Raw genomic sequence first — 10,507 nt, 5'->3', positions numbered from 1 at the left:
CCTTCCCTCTGTGGCCCGGGGGGCTGGTGTCCATCCCGGCTGTCACAGCCTCACCACGAGAGTCTGGATGACGGTTCGGCAGCTGCTCGCCAGCCCCCCAGCCTCGCCCAGGGTCAGGGGCCGCCCTGCCCCAGCGGCGTCGGGCTGGACAGGCCTGCTCAGGCTGATGGTGGTCAGTGACTTTCTGCAGCTGGGACTTGTCTTCTTGTGTCACCACGAGGGGAACACAGCGGCTGGCCTGCTGCCCTTGGAGAAGAAGAGCCACAGGACAGCTCCAGGGCCAGCCCTCAGGTCAGGGCTGAGGCGAGGCAGCCACGCCTGGACGGACTGGCCCCCTGCTGGCCCGGCAACGCAGGAATGAGGGGTACTCATGGCCTTGGGGCCTTAGCGCAGCAACTGCTAGCAGACACGCTTGCTCTGTGGCCCTGAAAAATTCTCTCCGGGGCTCAGTTTCCTCCCATTTGAACATAGAATCAGGATGGTGCCTTCCGCACAGGCCTGGTGCGGGCGGACGTGTCTCAGGCCACGGGAACTCCCTGCACAGCACCGGGGGCCACTGCTCTTGTCCCTAACTCTATACGTGGCCAGGACTGGATGCGCCCACCGGCCACTGGGCGTGTCCCGACTCTGTGAAGAGTGTGTTTCAATGCCCTGGCTCAGAGCCCCCGTGTGTGTGTGTGTGTGTGTGTGTGTGTGTGTGTGGTCCTGCCTCCTGCAACCCGCTGTCACTCACCATCAGGAGCCCGAGGGACAGATGCAGTGAGTGGGCCCTGGGGGCAAATCTGGGGGCGAAGGCTGTAGCGGACGGTGCTGGACGTGTGCCAGGGAGAGATTCGCACTCTTCACGCTCAAGGCCGAGGGGCAGCAGGGAGGGTCTAACCAATAACCGCCCCCCCACACACACACATACACACTGACTTTGAAAGATGCTTCCCAGCTGCAGGGTCCTCGCCGAGCCAGCAAAGGAGCACGTCAGCCATTCTGGGGAGACAGGGCTGGCCTCCATACACACGGAGTCCCCAGGACACCCCTACAGGGAGTTGTATTTCTTTTGGTGCCACTTCCCCACTTTTTAAACGCCCACCAGGAGGTCCCCTGTGTGCCTGCAGGACAGCTCCTGCCAGCCACACACCTTCTTGGACGGAAGCAGCTGACCTTGGTTCTCCCAGGGGACACGCCTGTATTGTCTCCTGCTTCCGCATTCAGGAGGGAGCAAAGTGCCTCTGATGTTCCTAAATTAACAGGAATGATGGGTGAATGGATGACAGATGGATGTATGATGAAGGGATACATGGACAGATGGCGGGTAGAGGGAGGGATGGTGGATGCACACATGGATGGATGTTGAATGGGTGGATGGATGGATGGCGGAGGGATGGAGAGATGAATGGAGCGAGGGATGGCGGATGGATAGAGGAACAGATGATACAGGAGGATGGATGATGGGCGAATGGATAACGGAGGGATGGAGGGATGGATGATAGATGAGTAGAGGAAGGGCTGATGGAGAGATGGATGGGTGGTGGTTGAATGAATGGATAGATGGATGGATGGATGGATGATAAAGCAATGAAGGGATGACGAACAGATGGAAGGAGGGATGATGAATGGTGGATGGATGGATGGAGCGATGGACAGTAGTTGAAAGGATGGAGGGATGATAGAGGGAGAGAGAAACGATGGATGAATAGAGGAAGGATTGATGGAGAGATGGATGGATGGTGGGTGAATGAGGGATGGATGGAGGAACAGAGGGATGCTGAACTGATGTAAGAAGACGTGATGAGTGGGGGATGGAATCATAATGGAAGCGTGGATAAGTGTCTGGAGCCTCCTTACAGAAGGGTTGGCATTCAGTGAATGTTCATTCTCATTATGTCTTCTGGAACATGTTGGAATGGCTATTGTTTGCGCTCGATCTTCATGGCTATTTGGCTTAACTTTCGCATCTCTCCCTTGAACTGTGTGTTAGGTAGATTAAATCCTCAAGGAGTTTAGTCTAGACAAAGAAAGGGAGAAAAAGAAAGGTGAGGAACCGGCACGCGGCAGGGCACGTGAGCCAGGACTGGCTGCAGAGATGGGCTGGCTCTGAAGGCCGCTGGGGTCATGAGGCGGGAATGGGCAGAAGCCGAAGCCAGGGCCGGGGGGGACCACACGGGACCACGCAGGAGGGCGGCTGGACAGCAGGGGGTGGCCCGGGCCCTGTGGCCACCCCTCCCCCGTCATCCTACCCCGCTGGGGAAGCCTGGGCTTGTCCGGATGCCTGCCTCCCTGGGTGAACGCCAGCAGGTGCCTGCCATCTGATTCCATCTCTGACCCCCCCCCCCCTTGCTTTTTCTGGGTTTTGCTGTGGCTGCATGTAAGTGTCTAGCCAACGAGCTGCGGGGGTAGGTGTGAGGGCGAGGATGGGGAAAGAGCCTAGCTGACAATGCTCCACTTGGAGTGGCAGCCCCTCCTCAGGCCCGGGCAGGGGTGTGGTCCCTCTGCTTGTGCCCTGTGCTAGCGCAGTGGGTGGAGCTCTGGTCTGGCTTTGGGCTCATTCAGCAGAGTGTCTGGTGCTTGGGGATCAAGTTGGACAGGTCAGCCCAGGTTCCGAAATCAGTCTCAGGGGATCCCAGGGTCAAGGTGCTCAGACATCCCCATGATGGACCTTGAACCTCTCCTTCCTGGGAGCCCCTGCCCCGACCCTGGCCATGCTGCTCCCAGGTCACTGGGTCAGCACTTGGCCATGGGCTCCTCTCTGTGGTGAGACCTGCCCCACTTGAACGTGTAAACACGGAAACTTGGGCCACCCGACCTGCTGCCTTGCTCAGCATAGTGACCCGATCCTTTGGGCTCCTTTGGCCCCTCAGTCCCCTGGGAGGTCAGGTTTCTTGGGCTGCACATCTCAGCCACTCAAACAAGGGGTGTCTGGGGAAACCTTGGCCCTGAGCCTCCCTGAGCTACTTCCTTGGGGACACCTAGTGCATCAGAGCCTGTGGCCCTCAAGCTTCAAGGTGCTGCAGACCCCAGTTGGATTTGCCTCCCATTCTAGGTGGTCTGGGTGCTGCCCATGGGTGGGCAGTCTGAATCTGAAAGTCTTCTCACATCACAGACATTCTGCTCTTTAAGAATGACTAAGACAGGACACATTCAGTACATTCAATCTACTTCTCATCACCCATCCACCCATCCGTCCATTCATCATCCATCCATCCACCCATCCATCCATCCATCCACCCACCCACCCATCCATCCATCCATCCATCCATCATATCCATCCATCCATCCACCATCCTTTCACCACCCATCTATCCATTCATCATCCATCCATCATCCATCCATTATGATCCCTCCACCCCTCCACCACCCATTCATTATCCATCTACCCCTCCCACCCTCCCTCCATCCATCTGTCCATCCATCCATGCATCTATTCATCTATCATCAATCCATCCATCATCCATCCGTCATGGTCCATCTATCACTCTACCATCCATCCATCATCCATCATCTAATCATCCATCATCCAACCATCCATCCGTGTTTCCATCCATCCATCATCCATCCCCTCATCCACTCACGCATCCACCCTCCATGGTGCAGGGCATGCCGACGATCAGATGCTGCACAGGGCTGGGGACACAAATGGGAGCCCCCGGAGCAGCTCCCTCAGGTGACTCTATCAGGAGGAAGCAAGGGCAGTCAAGGGCATGTGTGAGGAGCCCAGAGAAGGACAGAGTTGGGGTGAGCAACACAGTGTGGAAGGAGCATAGGGCCCCCTGTCCATCAGGGTAAGATGGGGGTTCGGAGCAGTTAGGAAGAGACAGAAGTTGTCCGCGCTGCGGCCCCGGCTGCAGGCAGCTCGGAGCAGAGGAAAGATGAGAGACGCCCTGTTTGGAGTTTCCCAGCCACATTCTGCCTGTCACACTCCTGAGCTGAAGTGGCCTCTTTCTTCAGCTATTGAGACATTTTCAACGTGCTCACCTGTCCCTTGGGGTCCAGAGATTGATAATAAAAACAAGCGACATAACCTCCTTGATCCAGTGTTTCCCTTTTCCTCCACTCAGGCTGCCTTCCCCCTGGGCCCTCCAGTGGCTCCCTGTTTCCCAGTCCAGCTCCTGTGTGCTTGGCAGGGCTCCTCTCCCCGCTCCCCACACTCCGCCTGTCTCGCCCTCTCCCGTGAGCGCCCTGGACCAGCGGCCCCGCCCCCGAGTCCCTCACTGGCCCCCCCGGCTCCCCCAGAGATGATGACTCCCCAGGATTGGCTCATTCCCAGCCTCTCCTCGCCCCTCCCTGCCCCGCCACCCCCCCACCGTCCCCGTGTTCTGCCGCGTGCGCCCAGATGTGCCGGGCCCGTCCTGCACCGGCCGTGCTTGCGGTCCAGGCCAGTGCTCTGGACACCGCCTGGTCTCCACGCGGCAGAGACGGGCAGGATCCAGGGATCCACACGCGCAAGGCGTTTCAGCCCCAGGCAAAGGCCCTTGCGGGTGGACAGGATCGGCCGGGTGTCCCTTCAGCCGGTGCAGGGTGTGGTCGCTGCCCTCAGCCTGGAGGCGGGCACAGGCTCCTTGTGTCTTCGGGGCCAGACACCACCAGCCGGCGCCCCGTGGGACTACAGGCTGGTTNCCCCACCGCCCTGGAGAACTGACTGCGTTTGGAGCTGGTGAGGTCTTTGGACGGGGCTGCTCCATACAGAAGGGGCCCCGGGGACGACAGGCACCAGGAAAGCCGGGGAAGGGCAGGTTGGGGGTGGGGGCTTGGAGAGCCGGGGCTCGGGCCCTCCTGTGCCCAGCCTGCTCCACAAGGGTCTGGGAGGGCCGATGCCATGTGCAGACCCTGCCACCAGGGGCCTTCTCGAGAGTCAGCGCACCTGAGGGGTCCCGGCCTCCCGGGGCCTCTGTGGGGTCCGTGTGGCAGGGACCATCATTCCCAGGGCCCCTCAGGCCAGCAGCGCTCTCACCCGCTGCTCAGGCTGGGCACACGTTCTCTTCGCCCTCCCGACCCGACCCCCAACCCCAGGCCAGCCCCGGAGGCCTGCTTCCGGCCTGTTTCCTCCGCGCTTTTGCTCAGGGTCCCCTGTCAATGCCTTGGTCCTGGTCCCTTGGTTTCCAGGACACCAGTTGGCCTAAACTTTGCCCCACCAGCCCTGGGGCCGCACTGGGCCCTGCCCCCGGCTGACCTGGAGCTGGGGTGGCCCCCTGGCCTCACCTCCACGTCTGTTACTGACCCGCGTGTGTCCGCGGCACGCCACGGCTGTCCGCTGAGTTCCGCCGGCTGTCAGGGCCCTCCCGCCCCGAGGGACCTCACGCCCTTCAATGCTCTCAGACTCCACTGGAGGCCTTGGATGCTCTCAGGAGCTCCGTTCTCCTTCCATGAAGTAGAATGTTCTGGAACGTGATGATCACCCAGAAGGAGCAGTGATACTTGGGAGCGGAAGGTAGAACAGAGGGGTCAGACAGGCGCGGGAAGCCTAGCGCCCTTATGCGCGGCACGTGCGGCCGCCAGCAAGGCCTCGGGGAGGCGCTGCTCACGCATCATGACAAGAGCAAGGGGAAGGGACTGGCGAAGTCAGCTGACGCATCCGCTCCGCCGTGCCGATGAGGACAGGCCCCGGCGACCGCGGATCTGTCTCCTGCTTCAACAGTGTTTGGACAGGACAGAGCCAGTGACGCCCCGTCTACCAGCCTCCCACCCTCCAACCTCCTTTCCAGTCCCGACCTTCAAGCCATCTTCCCAGCCCCCCCCCCCACGACACCCTATTTTACCCATCAGCCGTGAGCTCCCAGGTTCGTCAGAATTACTCCCCTGGGGCGAGGGCCCGCGGTCAACCATCTGGTCCAGGTGCACCCGCGGGCTCCCGTGTCTCCCTGTCTCTGGGCTCTATCTCCACCGACACCCTGTGGCTCCGGAGGGCGGGGGCATCTCTCAAAGCTGCGAAACCAGAGTGACGGCCGCGCCCTCTCCCAGGACGTGCAGAAACCATTCGGGGACGAGGGGGTTGAACCCGGGCACCAGGGAAGCGGCCCTCGTTCTGGAGAAGAGCCTGAGCCAGGCCTGTTGGGCTCTGCGCGCCCCGGGTCCTGGCGCACCGCACCCCTCCGTGGCCTCCTGGTGAGCCCTTCCTGGATGAGGAGAACTCCTCAGGGAGATGGGGACCCCCCTGACTCACCCCTGCAGGCTGGCTGCCCCCAGGCTGGGCAGGGCCAGCCCTCTGAAGGCCTCACTGTGAAGCACGACTGGGAGCCTCCGAGCCTGGCAGCCTTTGAGGGGCCCCTGTGGTGCCCCCCGGAACCACGGCTGGTGCCTGGGCCTCTCCCTGTGGCCACTCGGCAGCTTTGCAAGCTCTCGGGAATCCGCTCCTGAGCCGTGAACCAAACGGAAAGAATATAGTTTTTGTAGCAGGAAAAAAATTGATAATAATAATAATAAAGAAAAATACAGACTGAGCTACAGGGCCCTCTGTGTCCATATCCCTCTGGTGTGGTCACCCCCAGGCCCCTCCCGTCGGCACCCCCTCTGGCCCCTGGTCAGCCCGGCCAAGGACACCACTTCACACATCACTCTGGCACCGGGTGACCCAGCTCAGGGGCCTCAGCGTCAGCCACTGTGGCGGGGACAGGGTGCGAGGGGACCTCAGGGAGCTGGCGGGAGGCCCTCCCCCTTGGCTCCAAGTTCAGCTTCACTGGGCCTTCCCCAGGGTCTGCGTGCCGCTGACACACCTGGACCCCGACTTCATGCGGCATAGGTGCCGTGGAGGCCCAGGGCCCACGGGTGGTCTGAGGAGGCACAGGCCGGTTGTGGGCACCAGGGCGGACCTGGGGCAGAGCCTGCTGGGGGGCCCCTGGCCGGTCGGCGTAGACGACGGGTCGGCTTCCGGGGAGGTCGCTGCAGGTCATGGGTCGGAGGCCACTCTTCCTGAGGCCCCGGCCACTGCCCATTTGCACGGTCAGTCTCTCGCAGATGTGTCACCAAGGAGGGGAAATGTGTCCCCCCGTGAGCCCCCACCTGCTGTCCCCACAGCAGCAGCTGGAGGCCCCTCTTCCCGGCCCGTTTCAGGGCGCTCTCTGACTCATCTTGCGCCCCCCCTCCCCTCCCACGGCGCACCGGCCCCTTTCTTGCCTCCAGCGGCCGCCTGGGCCCCCATCCGAGAGGAGCCGGGTGGATGCAATGGCGGAGGCTGGCGGAGGCTGCCAGACGGGGCTCTGCCTGACGGCACCCTGCACGATCTGGGGGGAGGGGCTCCCCACCAGCCGCCCCGGGGCCAGGCCACAAGGCCACGTTCTCACAGGATGTTACTCCTGACCCTTTCCCTCAACCGCAGTTATGGGCTCATCCGCGAGGCAGGGAAGCTTGAGGGCAGATCAAACCATGTTCCTCCCCACTCCCAGTGACATCACTACCTTATCTCACGGTCTGTGAAGCGCCGACCTGGGCGCTGACCCGTAGCGTTCATGACGCCAGGGCTTCTCGGTGCTGGTAGATCTGTGCGGCTTTCATGGCTGATCTATGAACTTCAGTCCCAGGGGGAGTCATGGGGGCCGTGTGATCACGTGCATGTGTGCGTGTGCACCCCTGCAGGTGTGTGTGCGCATGTGCATGTGCGTGCACCTGCAGGCAGGCGTGTGTGTGTGCAGTTCAGTCATGTGTGTGTGCATATGTACCCGCAGGCGTGTGTGCACACACGTGCAGTCATGTGTGTGTGCATGTGTACCCGCAGGCGTGTGTGCGCGCACGTGCAGGCATGTGTGTGTGCATGTGTACCCACAGGCGTGTGTACAGTGCAGTCATGTGTGTGTCCGTGTGTGCCCGCAGGCGTGTGTGCGTATGTGTGTGCCCAACCTTGTATTCTCTGAGTGTGTGTGCCCTCTGCTGGCTTACCCAGATGTTGCATCAGCAAAGCCTCCTGGCTGACAGTGACTGGGCTCACACAACACCCTCTCCACCCCCACCCAGTGCCTTAGCCTCCCCCAAGCTTGTTTCTCTCTCATTAGAGAAGCCCAGGGGAGGGGCCCAGGGCCGCTGTGGGGCTCCAGGTGTCAGGGACACAGGCTTCTCGCGTCCCTCTGACTCACTGCTCCACTGTCAGCAGCACGGGCTTCATCTTCGTGGCCCAAGATGGCTGCTGAGACCCCGGCCATCCCACGTGCCTTCCAGCCAGCAGAAAGGAGGGAAGGGGACGAAAAGGGCGTGCCCTCCGTCTGGGAGCGATGCCGGGAGGTTGCACACCTACCTTCCTTCTACTCTTCCATGCGGACACCCCTAACCCCCAGGGAAGACGGGAAATTGGTTCTTCATCTGGGGAGGACGTCCTGCTCAAAGGGCCACGGGTTGCTAGGAGACTTCCCCCAGTGGCGCCTTTCCTCCCCACCCCTGCCTCGGGCCTCCTGGGGGCCTCGAGGGGGCCTCCCGGGCTCCAGGACGAGCCCCGTCTGCAGGGGCTCCCATTCGCCGCCAGGAGCTGTGCAGTAACTCCAGCCGCCTTTGCAGCCTGCTCAGCCCTGGGCAGGCACTGCACGCCCACCTCCCCCATGCTCCAGGCTCTGCCCGCAGGGCTCTGGGGGACTGCAGGGCTGAAGCGGGGCTGGGCCGCACCCAGCAAGCCCGGGGCGGAGCTGCAGCCGGGCCCTGGCGGAGCCTGGCCCAGAGCCTGGCCCCTACCCTCGCCCACCGCCCACCCACCCGTGCCTCCACCGCTCCACGCACTCACCAGACGGGACTCCATGGTTCCCACCCTCCAGGAGTCGGCCGGCGGGCGCGAAGGAAATGACCAGCCGTGACCTGGGACGAGGTCCTTAACTCTGTCATGCCTCAGTTTCCCCGTCTGGAAAGTGAGAACCCTGGCAGTTCCCCCCGCAGAGGGCACCGGGCACGTAAGATGCACGGGGCTGGGGTGGGGGCGCAGCGGGGCCCGGAGAACCTGTGCGAGAGCTCGGCTCCGCTCTCCTGGAGGGGGCGCTGCAGGGGTGCCTTCTCTCCCACCCACAGCGGCGGCTGGAGGGCCGGTGCAGGAGCGGCTGCCCCCCGGGGCGGCTGGGCTCTCACCCGGCTGTGCCTTCCCCTGGCTGCCCCGTGCGTCCCAACAGGACTTTCAGATTCGGAAGCCCGTCGCTGGGGTCCCATCCACGGCTGAGGTGGGGCTGCTGACGTCCTTACTCTCCAGTGTGTGCTTCTGAGCCAGTGAGCGTCACCAGGCTGGCTGTCACAGCGGCTCCGCTCAGTGAACGTGTCAGCGTTGACGCGTAAGCGGAGCGGAAATAAACACACGCGCAGCTCGGAAGGGCTTTCAAACCTCACAGCAGCTCTTCAGGGTCCATTTCACAGAAGGGCTACGTAACCACTGCCGGAGAAGGGCAGGCCCGGACCCTGTGCCCTCAGCGCCCCCGCCCCCTACCCCCGCAGAGAGGTCCCTCAGCGCCCTCCCCCTCTGCAGGACCCCCTCCTTGTCCTCCGGACCCCTCTCTCCTCCTCGGGGACCCCCTCCCTCCATGGGACCCCTCTCCTGTGGCCTGTGAGCCGGCACGTGCCCCCCAAATTCCCAGGGCCTGGAGGGAGTGCACCTGTCACTCTGTGGGATGAGTGCCATCCGCCCCCACCGGCCGGGGCCGTCATGCCCCTCACTGGGAGGCCCCTGCCTGTTCCCCAGGCCACATGCGGGCTCTGCGTCTCCACACACCCTCCTCGGCCATCCAGTCTCGCCTGTTGGGCTGGCGGAGCCCCGACTGGTCCGAGTCAGGCGTGCAGGTGTCCTGAGCGAAGCTTTGCTGGGACCCTCGAGCTCGGAACTGTGCTGGTGCGAATGACACAGGCGGTGGAGATGCCGCCCGAAGCCTCCGTCCCCGGGGGGCCAGGAGCTGGTGCAGGGCCCACCCCTGGGTGCAACCTGAGCTTTTAAAGTGAGTTTATTTTGAGAGACAGAGGGTACACGTGGGGTAGGGGCGGGGAGAGCGGGAGAGAGAACCAGGGCGTGCATGCAGGGGAGAGAGGCAGAGAGAGATCTGTCAGCGCACAGCCTGACTTGGGGCTTGAACGCACAAACTGAGATCATGACCTAAGCTGACACCAAGAGTCCAGCCCTTAAGGGACTGAGCCCCCAGGCACCCCGGGACGGGAACTTATAGACCTGCCCATGGCCGGCTGTCACCCCCCATTGCGGTTCACAGAATGAGACCTCACTGAACTTGCACTCAGCACCCAGCATGGTGCCCTGTCTCATCTAGGCCAGCATTACACTTTTTTGGCCTACGCCAATCATGATTCTTTCTTCTTAACGTTTATTTTATTTTTGAGAGTGGGGGGAGGGGCAGAGAGAGAGGCAGACACAGACTCCGAGCTGTCAGCACAGAGCCCAATGCGGGATTTGAACTCATGAACTCTGAGATCATGACCTGAGCCGAAGTCGGATGCTTAACCGACTGAGCCCCCAGGCGCCCCCAGGCGTGATTCTTCCCACCCAGCCCCTGTAAGCCCGTGGTCCTGGCCCTGTAAACTCTCTCCGCCGCAGGGCACTCTCCGCGTCCATCAGAGC

General features: G+C 62.2%; 1 long non-coding RNA gene across 1 annotated transcript; it reads right to left on the bottom strand.

Moving 5' to 3' along the window:
• Positions 1–924: 924 nt before the first annotated feature.
• Positions 925–2,216, bottom strand: LOC144219423 (uncharacterized). Its single transcript, XR_013331408.1, has 3 exons — positions 1,840–2,216; positions 1,156–1,232; positions 925–1,030 (listed from the first exon to the last, which is right to left on the bottom strand). It is a non-coding gene; the product is annotated as an uncharacterized LOC144219423 (long non-coding RNA).
• Positions 2,217–10,507: the final 8,291 nt, after the last annotated feature.

The sequence above is a fragment of the Crocuta crocuta genome, unplaced genomic scaffold (genome assembly GCF_008692635.1).
Source record: "Crocuta crocuta isolate KB4526 unplaced genomic scaffold, BGI_CrCroc_1.0 scaffold89, whole genome shotgun sequence".
Lineage (NCBI taxonomy): Eukaryota > Metazoa > Chordata > Mammalia > Carnivora > Hyaenidae > Crocuta > Crocuta crocuta.
The sequence above is the reverse complement of the archived record's forward strand: the minus strand, read 5'-3'. Positions and strand labels throughout refer to the sequence as shown.